Source organism: Sminthopsis crassicaudata, chromosome 1 (assembly GCF_048593235.1).
Source record: "Sminthopsis crassicaudata isolate SCR6 chromosome 1, ASM4859323v1, whole genome shotgun sequence".
Taxonomy (NCBI): Eukaryota; Metazoa; Chordata; class Mammalia; order Dasyuromorphia; family Dasyuridae; genus Sminthopsis; species Sminthopsis crassicaudata.
The window spans coordinates 158,876,270-158,893,235 of NC_133617.1; the positions used below are offsets into that span (position 1 = coordinate 158,876,270).

The following is a 16,966-nucleotide window of genomic DNA, read 5'->3' on the forward strand; positions in this document are numbered from 1 at the left end:
TTTACTGTCCTATTTGATGTAATAAGCAGACTCTTGATTGTTAACTTTCAATAGGCTCAAAATCAAAATGAAGCACCAGACTCATTTTCCCATAATTTAAGTACACAGACAACAATCATTGAGGGATTCCTATTGGATTTTTTTTCCCTACCTAATGTGCAAGTTGTTGGGAAATGATTAGAAAGAAACAGCGGTTGACTTGTAATTATTTTGGTAAAATATGATACTATTCATGCTAAAATTATTTTTATAGATAAAAGTATCTTTTTTTTTTCTTCGAAGAAAATATTTAGCACCTATTATTGACAAAAAGACAGAAGTCCAGCACCAGTCAAGGAAGTCAAGGAGGTCACTTTATTAATTTCATGGTATTTTGGCATCTCAAGAAGGTACTTGAGAAACTGGCAGCAGCCAAAGAAAATTTTCCTCTGAACCTAGACCTTGGGAAGTTTAAAGTGAATGTGTATATTTATATAATAAAGAGTTGAGTGGAAGGTATGAAGACAACTTACAATTTGAACTTCAAAATGTAATGAAATTAATAAAATAAATATTTTTAAATATTATTTTTTGACTTTGCTCTGTTTATGTGTAATATGGCAAGATTTCCAGCTTAACCAGTGCTAGTCAATGTTAATCCAGAACAATTCAGAATTGTTCACTGTCATGCATTGATTTTATGTATAATATTCCAGATTGTGATTATCTAAGAAATGTGTCATAATAGATTTTTGTATCAAGGTGTACTAAAAATAAAGAAAAACAATCTAAAAACTTTGGGAAATATCTTATGTGCTAAGGAAAATAGTTTTTATAAATTATTATATATTGCAAATTTACTGATATGACTGTTAACGTAAGGGACAGCTATACCCTGATCTAAGCAGGAACTTGTTATGTGAGGATCTTTTAGGATTATAATTTGATTTGCTCTAAGTATTGTGTACGGATGCAAGTGTTTGAACGATTTTAAAAAAATACTACACCATTCCAAGAAAAATGATAAGACCTGCTCACAGAGTGCAATATTATCAAGTGTTACAGGGGGGGACATAGACATCTGGAAAGAAAGGCCTAGAGAGACTTACATAAACTCATTCTAGTGAAATGAGTAGGACCAGAAGATCATTATATAGTTTAACAACAATACTATATGATGATCAATACTGATGGACATGGCCCTCTTCAACAATGAGATGAACCAAATCTGTTCCAATAGAGCAGTAATGAACTGAACCTTCTACATCCAGTGAAAGAACTCTGGGAGATGACTATAAACCACTAAGTAGAATTCCCAGTCCCTCTATTTCTGTCTGCCTGCATTTTTGATTTCCTGCACAGGCTAATTGTACACTATTTCAAAGTGTGATTATTTTTGTACAACAAAATAACTGTTTGGACATTGTATTTAACTTATACTTTAACATATTTAACATGTATTGGTCAACCTGCCACCTGGGGGAAAGGGGGGGAGGAGGGTAGAAGTTGGGACAAAAAGTTTTGCAACTGTCAATGCTGAAAAATTACCTATGCATATATCTTGTAAATAAAAAGCTATAATAAAAAAAGCTATTCCCCCAAAAGCATTGTGAGGGATGTAGAAGACCCTTACCCAAAATGACTACTCAGAGATCACTCAGTAGAAAGCAGAAAAGTTGTTTATTGAAAACCTCTGGAGGATGAGTAGTCCTATCACAAGATAAAAAAGAGAAAGCTCCTGGTAGGAAGGTTAAAGAAGTAGTAAAGATACATAGCTTTTATGCAAGATATTACATGACAAGTAAGAGAGCATTGAAAAGGGGAGGGGGCATCTAATTGGTTGTTGCTATTCGGAGAGATTGGAATGGAACGTTTCTGTTTCCCCAAAATCTCCTGATTTCTAAGAAACAGAAAATCAGGCCTTCAGAAATAATCAAGCAGATAGTGATCAAGCTAATAGAATTAAATAGCGATAAATGTCAAATACTGATAAATGTCAACAGTGCTGGTTAAGTAAATATGTTTATTGCTGGCCAAGGCTCAAGTAAATATGAGCCAGCACACATTATTCAGGCGATAAGGGAAACATAGAAATAATGAAAATAAAATACAGAATAAGAATTCATACATTTAAGTTCTTTACCTTATCTCTCTATTCCATACAGCATGTCACAAAATCATTTTTGGATTTCGTGCATGACCTTTTCATGTGAATCTAAAAAGGTATCTTTGCCAAAGAACACCAGTTTGAGTATGTCACATACATGGTATGAATTCTGAAGTGCTCTGCCAACATGGGCAAAAATGTTTGTGGCAGCTCTTTTTGTAGTGGCTAAAAACTGGAAACTGTATGGGTGACCATAAATTAGAGAATGGCTGAATAAATTGTGGTATATGAATGTTATGGAATATTATTGTTCTGTAAGAAATGACCAACAAGATGACTTCAGAGAGCCCTGGAGAGACTTAAATGAACTGATGGTAAGTAAAATAACCAGAACCGGAACATCATTATGTAGGGCAACAACAAGATCAACTCTGATGATGTGGCTCTCTTCAATGATGAAATGATCCAAATCAGTTTCAATTGTTCAGTAATGAACAGAACCAGCTACACCCAGCAAAAGAACTATGGGAAATGAGTGTGGACCACAACCTAGCATTTCCACTCCTTCTGTTATTGTCTGCTTGCATTTTTGTTTTTCTTCTCAGGTTTTTTTTGTTTCTTTCTAGATCCTATTTTTCTTGTGCAACAAGATAACTGTATAAATATAAATACATGTATTGGATTTAAGATATGTTTTAACATATTTAACATGTATTGGACTACCTGCCATCTAGGGGAGGGGGTGGGGGAAGGAGAGGAAAAGTTGGAACAGAAGGTTTTGCAAGGGTTGATGTTGTTTTGTGAATAAAAAGCTATAATTATAGTAAAAAAAAGAAGTGGAAGGAAAAAGGGAAATAAAAAATATCTCTCCCTCTCTATTTCTCTGCTGCTATCATACCAGAAATAGTTTGTGGAAAGATTTCTTTAGGGGTTCCTCATTCCTCAGTGATTTGAACTCTTAACATTTCCTGACAAGAGGATGGAATTAGCTGGTTTAAACAAATCCATCATGTTTTTATTATCAATCATAATCCCTCAGAAAAGTATGTCAATTTTCCCCAGACTGTCTTATTAGTATATTTTAGATAATTTCAATTGTCTCTCTACACATCTTGTCACTCCTCAGATCCAGCCTTCTCCCTCTAAGCCATTAAAAGCTATTCCCCCCAAAAGCATGTGACAAAATCATTTTTGGATTTCGTCTATGACTTTTTCATGTGAATAAAAGATATCTTTGTCAAAGAACACCAGTGTGAGTATGGTATGGATTCCGCCAACCATCATCATCTGGTGGGAAAGCCAATGAGCTTTTTCCTAGCCAGAAGATAAAGGAATCCTCTTCACCCCCAGTTTATTAAGTCCTATTTCTCCAAGTGGTGAGACCTTGGAGAAAATCCAGTTATTTCTTGAATATCTGTTGTTTCAATTAGAGCATTGAGTTGCTATTGATTGGATCTCTTCAAAGGAAACTCCGACTAGAACACAGCTCTAAGCTTATTTCCCACAGGAAGTAGTTTTAGAAGACCATCAACTTCATAACCTTGAAGGAATTTGGGTCCTATTTGCTGGAGGGGAGGGAAACTGATGGATCAGGTGAAATACTGCCAGCAAAATATTATCCTGTCTGAGTGGGGCCCAGTAAAGAGCAAGTTCAACCTGTAGCTGATCTTCACTACTGTACCTTTCTACCCAATATTATTGAACTTTGAGCTTCTGGGCACTTAACAAGTATCTCTGGATTTGACTTCTAAAAATTTCACATTGTCCTTCAAGATCTCTTCCTTTACAGGGACACCTCCCAGCCACTTTAACAGTCAAAAGAATGGGGAATGATGTGAACTCTAAACAAGCTAATTGTGTCCCCTTGTCAGGAAATGGTAAAACAAGCCCATCTTCTTCTTCTTATCCATCATAATCCCACACAAAAGCAGGTGAGCTTTCCTAAACTGACCACACAAAAGCAGATGAGTTTTCCTAAACTGCCTTATTATCCTATTTAAGACAGCCTCAGCTTTATGCATCTTGTCACTCCCTAGATCCCACCTCCTTTCTTGAGCTATTAAAAGTTGTTCCCCCCAGAGGTCAGAAAATCATTTTTGAATTTTGTCTATGACCTTTTCACATAAATAAAAGGTATCTTTTGGCAAAGAGAATACCACTGCAATTTCATCACATACATGCTGTGAAGCATAAAATGTGCTCCCAATCCCATTATCAGCAGAAGACCCTATAAGGAAGACTATTTCTACCTGGTTCTAGCCTTTAACTGGGGTTCTTCCAAATTCAAGATGATGCAAATGCAATTTGAAAACCAACCATTACATCTCTTGTTACCACTGACAGCTAGAAATCCCAGTCTAGAGATTTGTATTCACCAGGTCAAGGCACCCTGATAAAGACTCTGGAGTGCCTAACCTAGCCAATAATTGCCTTACACAAGTACCTAAGACATCCTGAAACTTTATCAGGATTTATTTAGGTAGTACATTTAGATCTCTAGCCAGTTGTGCCACATGATCAGGCTAGCAAAGAATGTTCTGCTAGAGACTACAGTTTGCTGTCAAGTCCTGGTGAGTGGGAGAAAAAGGATTAATTGTTCAGTAGACTAGAGGAAGCACAGTACTCATTTTGAAGGATCCATAGGCTTGTCCATTGGATGAGATACTAGACTCATTATAACCAGGTCCAGAGCATACCATTCATCAGGAGCAATGATCAGGAAAACAGATGTAGGCTTTGATGTAAAAGCCTCTAAAGTATTTAGAGATAACCAAATGTGAACAAGACTGCTATAGGAAACCATGAATTTCTCCTTGTGGAAAGGCCTTAGAATAGATCCTTAATGTTCTCTTGCATCCTCCAATCCCCTATTTTTCTGCTTTTCCTTGACATTTTTCTTTGTGATAACATTTGATGCTTCTTATAGGAGAAGAGACAGATCTCCTAGGACAGTATGAATTCTCATGAAAGCTACTGGTCTGGGGAGCACATTTTCCAATTTGGCTTTTACATCTTAACTGTGATTTCTATATTTTTTTTTGTCCCTGACATGTCTTTTACTTTAGGATTTGTCCAGAGTTTGCTAGATGGGGTTAAATGAAAAAGCAGAGACACTTCCTGGGGTTTGGGCATTAGAAAAAAATCTTTCCAACAAAAATCACCCCTTTTCAGTCTTTTGATTGTAAGTTTAAAATTTTGGAGGTGAATGTGACAAGGACCTTCTTAGTTAAAATGACATTTTATTTTTACTTTGGATAGAGCTTTAGCAATTGTATTAAGCAATGAATTATCGTTGCACACAATTTCCTACAGTCAAAGTGAGTTAAGGATACTTAATCCTGTCATGTATACACTCCCAAGGTGAGGCTTGAAGGACCACTTTTTGATTATAATGATGCCCCTGTTTTTCCCTCTCATGGAAAATTTTAATAATCAGGGCAAGTGTTCAGGAGGAACTGAGAACACTGCAAGATTTTACAAACTTGAATTGTGCTCAATCTGAAAATGTGCTCATTGTATCCCAATTAAGTGAGTATTTGGTCTAATCACCTGTTACTAGATGCACCTGTGTGTTTCTTTCAGTAATTTTGTTGTTGCTGACTTTCCTAATAGGCATCTTTCTTGTGAAGTGTTACCTATTCTAATTACTGGGGACACAAAGGATTATGGCCCCATATGGGAATTGTGGACACAGAACCCCAATTTGTATGCTGAACAGGCTCATTAGATGACAGGTCATTGTCAAAACAATAAATAGCCAGAAGAGACTTGGGCACTAGATTTGTTAGCAGACCAGACCAGACAAGTGAAGCAGTACTCTAACATAGACTGGTATTAGACTACTTATTCTCTGAAGAAGGTAGAGTTTGTGTAATCTATCCACTTGCTGTGTAAAAAATTGATTATAATGGACAGGTAGTGAAGGAAGTTGCCAAAGATACTGGAAAATTGGCCCAATATCCCATTCCAGACCTGGTGGTCCTCATTTAACACCTCTTGGTGGTCTTGGTCTGGAGGCAGCTGTTTGAAATGGGTTCTTTCTTCCCTGATGATAGCTTTAAATGGAGTCATACTACTCCCTGTTTTGTGGGCCCCTTTGTGATACCATGTATCTATCACAAGAGGAGTACAAGAGGAGTACAGACATCAGTGGGCAGCATAGTAAGATTAAACAACCTGGAGGGGGAGATCCAGACAAACTTGGGAGTATTAAAAAAGATGAGGATGGATTTCAGTAGAGAAAAAAGGATAACCAAAGGAGACTGAGAACAAGACCATTGAAGAAATGTATCAAGAATGGTATGAGAGGAAAGGTCTTCAAAAGTTAATAAATAAGTAGGAGGGATTAAATGGGATAAACTGAGTGAAGACCTCTCATAAGGATGTGCCCTTGATCTGTGCCCTAATTGTGACTTGGGCTGTGCAATAAGTTGAGCTGTAGCTAAAAGCTGCAGGTGTTCAGTTATCTCAGATGAACAAACATTTCCTTCCAGTTCTGGCCCCTCACACACTTTCATTAGCATTTAAATACCTAACAGGTAAAGTGTGTTCTGGGATCAATATTTAGTTTCTGGGTAAATTGGAACTCTGCCAGGCAAGGGGAGAAAAGGTCAGAAGGGGGGGAGTGTCCTCCTTAGGGTCTATATACTCTTTTGTCTTGCAGTTTGCATTTTGCATTTCTCTACTAATACCTTGTCTGTTGGGAGTTGCCCTATCTAGAGAGCTCATAATAAATCCATTTTTGTTTTTTACTTTGAGAGTCTGATTTTAACTATGAATAAGGGTCACTCTCCCACTTATCTTGAAGTATTTATAGGCCTGTCCATTGGATGACACACTACAGTCATTATGATAAGAACCAGAGCACCCTATGTAGTTCTGGGGAGCACATTTTCCAATAGAGTTTTTACATTTCAACTTGGATTTCTACATGTCTTTTTGGGCTGTGATTTCTCTTTTAGGATTTGACTAAAATTTGATAGATGAGGGTAAATGAAAAAGCAGGGTGAGATCCTGAAAAGGGGTAATTTTAAGTGGAGAGATATTTTTCTTTTGATTATGACTTTACACTTTTGGAAATCGAATAAATTTCTCAGCAAAAAGAACAAGTTCCCTTTGGGATGGAGCTTTAGCACTTGCTTTATGTAAATGGACTACCTAAAATGCAATCCCCTGAAGACTCGAGTCATTTTTGGAAGGCATATTTATATCTTACCAAAATTAGGCATGGCTGCCTACTTAATAGAAACAGTAATGTACCTAATAATGTACAGATCAAGACAGCTGTATTTCACAATGTTCACCCACATTACTTATAAGACTAGATTTTACAATGGTAAAATACCATTTGAAATGAAATTAGTGAAATCCTAAAGTGATAGTATTTGAAGTTATGATAGGAAAGCCTGGACCAAATTTTCTTAAAAAACAAAAATTCAAAAGAATCCATATAGATTTTCGAGCTTTAAATACTTTGTCCTATTGTGAGATATACTTCGGAGAAGAGAGAAGGGAAGATGATCCCCAAGATGTAATTTAATTTTCATCTACAAACTATCTTTGGAATGCCATGGAGTGTCCCTTCCCCCTAAAAACCCCCCCCAAACTTCTTTCCTTAAAGTTGTTGTAAAATTCTACCCAAAGAGGGAAAACCTTTTTTTAAATCCACCTCCAAAGGTGTAAACTCATAATCCAGAAACAGAAAGAAAGTCAAATTAAAATTGCCTCCTTTAAACTTGCTAACTCACAAGGGCAGATACCAAGTTCTGGGAAGTTAAAGATTCCTTTCTAATTCCCAGCCCCCATGAATCCCAATGGGAGATATCTGGGCTTTCCCAGCTCCCACTGGATCTGAGCTAACTTGGGCTGTCCCAGTCCCCACTGTAATGATCTGCTCAGGTTTCCCCAACCCCCACCCCCAGCACAAACAGTTCCTTATCTAAAAACCCATTGTATTCTATTCAATTCCAACCCTGGCCAAAACCCACCAGGAGCCAACATGGGACTCCACCCACAGGCCCCTTCACTAAAATACCCCCATTATAAAAGAGGGGAAACTGGAGTCCACTCCTTGCAGGAGCCCCAAACATGGCATCCTTATGCCGGCCTGGTGCCAACCTGGTCCTGGTGTCTTTTTACCTTTACCCTTACTTCCAAACCCTAAATAAACCTCTTTTAGTAATCTAGGTTTTCAGGTCTGTAAATTCCTTACAAGGGACTCTTGCACTGCTATATATTATATATTTAATCATAGAAGTGATAAAGAACCATTATAATGTATTTAGAGGAGGGCTAAGAAAATGACTCTGGTATTCTTCTAAATTGAAGGCTAGTACAAGCGATCAAGATTGTTATTATCATTAACTTGAATGCTTTCTAACCACAATGTCGCTAAGCAAACATAAATGAAAACAAAAAGTAGACAAATCAGTCAGTGTATGAAGGGACTATGTGAAAGTTGGGTTCAAGGAGAAATTTTAACATTCTCAGACAAATTCTCCTCCTATTTGTGCAGGGGGCTTATTGTTCCTGCATATCTGCTCCCATTTGTCTCAAGCATTTTTGCTCCTCAAACTTCCAGGCCATCCATCCACCAGCCAATGAAGAAGTTGAAGTGAGGATTTGTACCAGGTCAGAATAACATGAATTACTGCAGACTGAGTGCAAATTAAGCAGGCAAGAATGCCTGGGATAGGACAGCTTGGAATACAGCAAGCTATGCAGAGGCCAGGCAGGTGTGATTTCATCACCAAGCAGGTTTGATTACCTAAGAGGTCTGGTAAGTAGGACCAAAATGAGGCCCCAGGTCTTGTGAATTTTCTAAAGTCACACTGGTGACAAAGCTCAGAACTCAGACAGTGTAACATTAAAGCCAGCATTCTTTGACCTGTACTACATGGTCCTCCTGGCTATAAATGATTCTGGGTAAATCCTTTAACTTTCAGTATTCCCAATTTTAGATCAGAAGCAGGTGCTGCAAATGTTGGAGGGCATTTCCTTACTGGTCATTATCTTCCAGTTGATGTCCAGATAGAAAATTGTGATAGGCATTGGGGATGGATGAAAAGATAAAGGCATAACTCCTGCTCTCATGGAACCTTTAATTAAAGGGTGAGTGGAATGCATGGAGATATGACCCATTCAATTGACTGGCAAAACTATTTAATAACTACATGCAGAATAGAATTAGAACATGAAACATACACAAAAGGCATTTGAAATAATGGAAAAGAAGTATCTGAAATTTTGAAATAGAATGGAGTTCTACTCTTAATTTACACATTTACTAGTTGTTTGAAACTGGACAAGTCACTTAACTTCTGCATGCCTCAGATTGCTCATTTATAAAATGGGAATAAATGGGAATAACAGAGACTACCTCCCAGCATCATTGAGAGGATAAAATGGTCTATTTGTTTGTTTTTTTTTTTTTTGTTTTGTTTTGTTTTTTACATTTTTAACACACAATAAAATATGTTTATGAAACAAAGTTTTTCCCCAAAATATTGTCTTCATTACAAATTGAGAAGCAGTTTTTAAAAATGTGCTATTTTCTTTTTTAAAATTATAACTTTTTATTGACAGTACATATACATGAGCAATTTTTTACATTATCCCTTGCACTCACTTCTGTTACTATTTTTCCCTTCTCTCCCTCCCTCCCCTCCCCTAGATGACAGGCAGTCTTATACATGTTAAATGTTATAGTATATCTTGGATACAATATATGTGTGCAGAACCCAACAGTTCTCTTGTTGCACAGGAAGAATTGGATTCAGAAGATAAAAGTAACCTGGGAAAAAAACAAAAATGCAATCAGTTTACACTTATTTCCCAGTGTCCCTTCTCTAGGTGTAGCTGATTCTGTCCATCATTGATGAATTGGAACCGAATTAGATCTTCTCTTTGTCAAAGATATCCACTTCCATCAGAATACATCCTAATACAATATTGTTGTTAAAATGTATAATGATCTCCTGGTTCTGCTCATTTCACTCAGCGTCAGTTCATGTAAATCTTTCCAAGCCTCTCTGTATTCATCCTGCTGGTCATTTTTTACAGAGCAATAATATTCCACAACATTTATATACCACAATTTACCCAACCATTCTCCAATTGATGGACATCCAAAATGGTCCATTTGTAAAGTGCTTTGCAAAACTTAAGGCACCATACAATGTCATTATTGTTGTTCTTAGTAACATTATAATCCCATTCTTGCATTTTTACCACCCTGGTGAGAACAAAAATCCTTCTAAATGACTGAGCTCTCTCACTAGGTTCTCTCACTTGGACAAGAAAGAGGATATTTTTGAGGGATGGAAAGCTTCAGCCTGGTGAGCCCATGTGGTGCATTCCACATCTAAGGTTCATATTTATATCAAGGTCCAGGAGTAGCTGTCCCTCCAAAAATATGTCCAGCTCTGTATCTAACATTGCTTGGCTTTCTTCACAATGCTGCCCTCAGCTGAGATGACTGTAGTTTTGGAGCCACTAGCTCTGCTTGTCACTGTGACAATGGCTGGCAAGGGAGTTGTTGGGGAAAGGATGATAGGCTGGGCTGCCCTGGTCCCTGGGATAGCATAGTCCCACTTACCTTTTCTCTTCTGAGCAGCTGGAGCTCCGGTGCTGGCTGTGACTGGGGCATTGCTTGTGGTGCCCTTACTGGGGCCTCTCTCAACCTCAAATTTCGTTCTCTCCTTTGTGGCTTTTAACAATTTGTCCATCTCAATATTCTGCACTTCAGCTAGTGCCTCATAGTAGGAATGCTCAGACCATCCAGAGGGATCAAAGATATCCTTGGGATAATTGGTGCCAAATTCATCAATTGAACAGTAGTGGATAAGCTTCTCATAGATCTGGGGATTCCGAAATTCCTTCTTCCTCTGAATGAGGTAATTCATGTCCATCTTTTCCTTTATTTTCTGTTCATATAGTATAGTAGTAAGAAGCAGTATGAGGATTGAGCTCTGTTCAGTGCTGAAATTAGGTGACAAACATCTTCCATGCCAACCCTTTCCCCCCACAGTGAGTATCTGGTAATCTTTTGTCCAGTTCAAGGGAATTATATATTCAACCAACAACTTTATTCTTTTGCAAGAGTGGCTGCTTCATAAAGCCATCACCTACTTTTCCAGCCTTTTCGTCTAATAGATGAATATCTGGACAACTGAAAGTATTGATATTACTGTCACCATTGTGCCTTCCAATTTGGGTTTTCAGCCTTTGGGTTTTTCCTCTGGAGACAAGATTGAAGACAAACTTCCTTTTTTTGTAGAATATTTCTTATATAAGAGACACTCAACACAACTTGTTTTTTCACTGAGAAATCATTTCAGTTAACACATATCTAGTTTCCTCCCGAAGACATCCTGCTTCATTTAAGGAAAATAAGATTGTCTTTGTGAGTGAGAAAATGCTATGACAGAGTACAGGTAAAACTCTTCTGCATTGGGGTCCAGGATATAAGAACTCCTACTTTTAGGAACCATGTTTTCTACTATGACAGTCTATGATACCTGTAGTCTTTAAGCCAACAAATTCAGAGTAACCCCTTCATCTCTTTCATGAAAGCTTCATCCTTGCTTTATGAAGCAGCCCCTCTTGTGAAAGAATAAAGTTGTTGGTTGAATATATAATTCCCTTGAACTGGACAAAAGATTACCAGATACTCACTGTGGGGGGAAAGGGTTGGCATGGAAGATGTTTGTCACCTAATTTCATCCTTGGTACTGAAACAGGAGCAGAGGGGCCAGATTGAGGGACAGTTTTGGCAAGGGGTATAGTAAAATCCTTTTCCCACTTCCTTTGGGGAGCAGCAGCAGCAGCTCTTTTGTTTTCTTGTTGAACGCTCAGTGCAGGAGGCACAAATCTGACCATTTCTGCCTTGGGATTGGTGATTTGTGGCTTGACACTGATGATAGCTGTGACTTTCTTCTCAATGGTAGCTGCAGTGCTATCATGCATTTTAGGTCTCTAGATCAAATTGGGTAGAGAACTTAAATTCTGTGCATTGGGCAAGGGAGCTGCTGGAAAAAGCCCAGGTGGAGCTGGTCCAGGTTGGGGTACTAAAGGTGGGTTTACCTTCCCAGGAGGAGGTGGAGGGCTGGTTAGAGGTGCTGGATGACAGCCTTTGAGGGGAAGGATCAGGAAGTAAAAATTTGGGTGAAGGCTCTTTAAACCCTGGCATTCCAGGTGGTTTTAAGAAGAGAGTAGCTCCTGGGGGTGGACCAGGAAGAAGCCCAGGAACTGGTAGTAACAGTGGAGCAGGCTTGGTATGACAGGTCTTTGAGCAGGAAGAACAGACTGTGGAGGTGGTTGCTGTTTCTGAGAAGCAGGAGATGAGAATGCCCCATCAGGAAGAGATCCTTCTTTGTGCTGCTGCTGTCTTATATCCTTTGAGTCCTCAGAATCCTCCTGGTCATCATCCTTTGAAAATACCTGAGCTTCTTGCCACTCTTCAGAAATTTCCTGACCTGCCATTCTAAGTATAGTAGATTGAAGAAGTGTTAATTGCTTCATGTTTTCCTTGTTCTTTCCTGATTTTCTAGGAACACCAGCAAATCTTACATTGAGAGCTGAGTTTTTCCTTCCTGTTCTCTCTCTTCATCAGCATGCATGAATTCTTCCTTTTCCCAGGGATCATCTGACTTGTCAGTGTCCCTGTCACAACTACTGTCATCATGCTTATCTTGATCCATGTCTTGAGAACAATCTTCTTTTTCAATAGTGCTGAAAGCATTGTCATCATGACCTCTTTGAAGAAGTTCTAGACTATAAAAAGTATCCTCCTCCTGCTGAGGAAGAATAAGTTCTAGAGCAAAGCCCACTTTATGGCCATACATCTGCAGAACATGGCAGTGGCCCAATGGGTGGGCCCGGAGATAAAGGAGGAACACCATGCCCAGGCAAAGGAAATAGAGAAATTGCCCTGGTGGGAGGTCCAAGGGCAGAGAGATAACAGACAGTGAATGTGCCCCAGGCAATGGCATTCCTTGGACTGAGATGTTAGAAGGAGCATGAGGCATGTCAGGTAGTGGGAGGCTTTCCACTTTAACATGCTGAGCATTCTTTACAGCAGCAAAGTATTGATTAAGCTGGGCCTTCTTCTGCTCACACTGCAGATTTGGTGATATCTGGATTTTCCTTTTCATAGAGTCGGACAATGCTTTGAAAAGTTTCCTGAAGTTTTTTTCTTTTAATTTTGGTTATGTTTCATTTAGCTGTGGCTGCTGTACTGGATTGGACTCCATCTCATCTGATTGCTCCTTCCTTCCTTCCTTCTTTTTTTCCTTCCTTCCTTTTTTCCTTCTTTCTTTCCTTCCTTCCTTCCTTCCTTCCTTCCTTCCTTCCTTCCTTCCTTCCTTCCTTCCTTCCTTCCTTCCTTCCTTCCTTCCTTCCTTCCTTCCTTCCTTCCTTCCTTCCTTCCTTCCTTCCTTCCTTCCTTCCTTCCTTCCTTTCTTCCTTCCTTCCTATTTGGGAGAGGTGATGTCAAAAGTCTTTAATTACACAACTGCAGAAGTGGGTAGAATATAAAGTTACCCTTGGAGAGCAAAAGCAGTCTTTTACTCCTTATCTGAAAGCGCAAGTACCTCCCTTGTTTCCCCACTGATTGAGTACCAAAAGTACTATCTAGAGTATTTCTCCATGTCCCAAATAATCTGTTTGGGATACTTCATCTTCATTACTGCAGCTCGTGCCATCATTCATTGTTTCTTATTCTGTTTTTTTTTTTTTTTAATATTTCAATCCTTGATGTTTATTTAATACAAATTTTTTTTTACATTTGACACAACAAAAGTACAAATGCAACATTATCTAAAATACTACAAAAATATAAAACTCAACACAAATTTTCTAGTATCGACTGTACAATAAAAGCCAAGAATGCAATTTACATTTTGGAAAATTAAGCTGTTAATTTTTCAAGAGGCCACAGCCTCAAAAGGCTGTCTCTTTGATGAGGCAGCATCCAGGGGCTGGCCCATGATCTGCCCACTAATTAATGAGAGAAGTGTGTTAAGAACCACTTACAGCAGTGTGTAAGGAGTGCAATGAAAAATCTATACTTCCCAGGGTCTTTTGGACCTCAAAATCAGGAGAAAAAAAATTTCAAAGCAGCAGACTATTGGCCTTGCTTTAGCAGGAGCTAAAGTGGACATCAGCCTGGCCAAAAGCAAGCATCCAGTCTTCATGTTTGCCAAAAATTTACTTAACGAGAAGATTTAAAAAAACAAAACAAAACACAAAACACTGCTACTTTGGGGTGGACAGGGCTTCAGCATCTTGATCTTTTCTTTGCTTCATTGGCTCTGCTGTTTTCCTGATTTTCTCAGAAGTTAACAGCTGAGCTTTATTTTGGGGCCAGAAAAAAAGTGTTCAGATTGAAATTCTGAACCTTCAATATCCCTGTGAGCCAAAATCAGGATAAATGAATTAAATTTATTGTCTAGAAGCTTTCAAGGACAGGAGACATCCAGTGCTTTAAACCTTTGCTAGTGAGTGCTTCCTTCCCATTTTTTCCTCTCCCCTACTCTCAGCACAAATCCTCCAGTTGAATCAAGCTTAAGTTACAAAGTGAGAACAACTGCTCTGCTTTATCAGGAAGAATTAGAGCTAGAGCTGCTGTAGTGGTGGTGGCTGCCTGGGGAGCAGGATCGTAGGGGAACAGGAGATCTGCGCCTAGGAGATGGTGACCTTCTTATTCGTGACAGAGATCTACTGCACATTGGGGATGATGGAGATCTGCGCCTAGGAGATGGTAACCTTCTCCTCATTCGTGGCGGAGATCTATGGCACATTGGAGATGATGGAGATCTGTGCCTAGGAGATAGAGACTTTCTCCTCTTTCGTGGCAGAGATCTATGGCACATTGGAGATGATGGAGATCTGTGCCTAGGAGATCGAGACTTTCTCCTCTTTTGTGGCAGAGATCTACTGCACACTGGGGATGATGGAGATCTGCGCCTAGGAGATGACCTTCTCCTCATTCGTGGTGGAGATCTACTGCATACTGGGGATGATGGAGCTCTGTGCCTAGGAGATGGAGACTTTCTTCTCTTTCGTGGTGGAGATGTATGGCATTTCCGGGGTGATGGCAACATCCTTCTGGGTAGGCTAAATCGTCCGGGTCGGGGCCTGGGCCAGGGGGCCAGCACTGCAGCACTCCTGGCCATCAATCTGTCCTCCAGCCATGTGCTTCAATGCCTTCTCAGCCTCGTCTGGATTTTCAAACTCCACATATGCATGGCCTTTAGACAGATGAGGATGCATCCTTTCCATGGGCATATCAATCTTTTAAATTTTCCCATAAGTGGAAAATATTTCCATGATGTGATCCTTCTTCACATTTCTAGTAAGCCTTCCAATGTGTACTTTGGTGGGTTTGGGTGAAGGACTTCGTCTTTTCTGTTCTTTTTCATCCCTTTTGGATGGTTTTGATTTGGAACAGGACCGCCTCCAGTTGTCATGCCGTCTTCTAGAGGGACTTGGAGATCGAGAGGAACTGCTGGATCAGGAACTTTGGGAGGAGCTAGAACTTCCAGACCGGCTAGATGCTGAAGAAGAGGTAGAACCACTGTGAGAGCCAGTGCTAGTAGTGGAGCCAGAGCTGGAGGTGGAAGTGGAGCTAGTCCTGGAGGTACTGCTACCACTGGAGGCATTGCGCCTCTTCCAAGCTTTGTCTCTTCCATGGTCCTTTTCACTTGACTTTTTGGTGGCCTCTTTATCTTTAGACCAATCCTCTGATTTGTCATGTGTTCTGTCTTGATGTTTGGTGGGAGAGGGAGCCATCTTCTCAAGTCCAGCGCCTCTGCCGCTTGTTCCTCTTCCCGCACTCTCTGGAGACCAGAAAAATCTTATTCTTTTTTAAACTCCTTCTTCCAAACTTCCTTTCCAGCCTGGTCAGTGGGATTCATGACCTTCCCACTCTTGGGGGATGATGCAGATCACTGCCCCATTTCCACAACTTCTGTGATTTGCTCAGAGAAGGAGAGACAGAAACTTTTTCAATCAAACCAATACTCCAGTACTCCAAAAGTATTATCAGTAAAAGGCTAAGATGATAGGATCATCACACTGTGAAACACCCCCCTTTCTGCTGCTCTTTGGAGCCAGTGAGGGCCACAGGCCTGCCTTAGCAGCTGTAAAGCCCTACTTAGTCTCTCCTGAGGGAGATAGGAGACCTTCCCCTTAGCAACAATATAGGCAGTTGGCAGACTTCACAAAGCACATCAGGCTCCTGCAACCAGAGAGCCAGGCTAGGATCTGGAGAAACTTCCCAGCACTTGGTATTTATATCTCCCATGGTGAGTTAGGAATTTTAAAGGAATTAATTTTAATTTGACTTTGTTTCTTGATTGTGAGTTTACACCTTTGGAGGTGGAATCCAATAAAGAGTTTTCTCTCAAAAAAAGGTGCTTTTTCCTCTTTGGGTGGAGTTTTAACAAGTACTTTAAGCAAATTTAATTAAGTTAAATGCCAATTTAATGCCACTAGGGAAAAGTTTTTTTGGGGGGTGGGTTACTCCATAGTAGTCCAAAGAAAGTTTGCAGATGAAGTTTAAGTTGTATCTGGGTGACCATCTTTGCTTCTCACTCCCCGCCCCAGTATCTCTCACATCAGGGCAATGTATTTAAAGTTCCAAAAGTTACGTTGTTGTTTGTTTTTTGAATTTTTACTTATGAAACTTTCATCCAGGCATTCCTATCATAGCCTTAAATACTATCACTTAAGGATATTAATAATTTTATTTTAAAATTAATTTTACCATTGAAAAATCTGTAAGTAATGTTAGCAAGACTTGTGAGAGAAATAAAGCTGTTAACTCTCCAGACTCTAAAAGAAAAGATAGGAGTGTGAGTAGGAATTTTAATTTGGAAA

General features: G+C 39.3%; 3 pseudogenes; all 3 read right to left on the reverse strand.

The window, feature by feature from the left end:
- Positions 1 to 10,515: 10,515 nt before the first annotated feature.
- On the reverse strand, positions 10,516 to 11,577 carry LOC141549414 (SAP30-binding protein pseudogene; annotated as a pseudogene).
- A 50-nt stretch (positions 11,578 to 11,627) lies between these two features.
- LOC141553084 (WW domain-binding protein 11-like) lies at positions 11,628 to 16,044 on the reverse strand (annotated as a pseudogene).
- LOC141553075 (uncharacterized) lies at positions 14,686 to 15,877 on the reverse strand (annotated as a pseudogene).
- Positions 16,045 to 16,966: the final 922 nt, after the last annotated feature.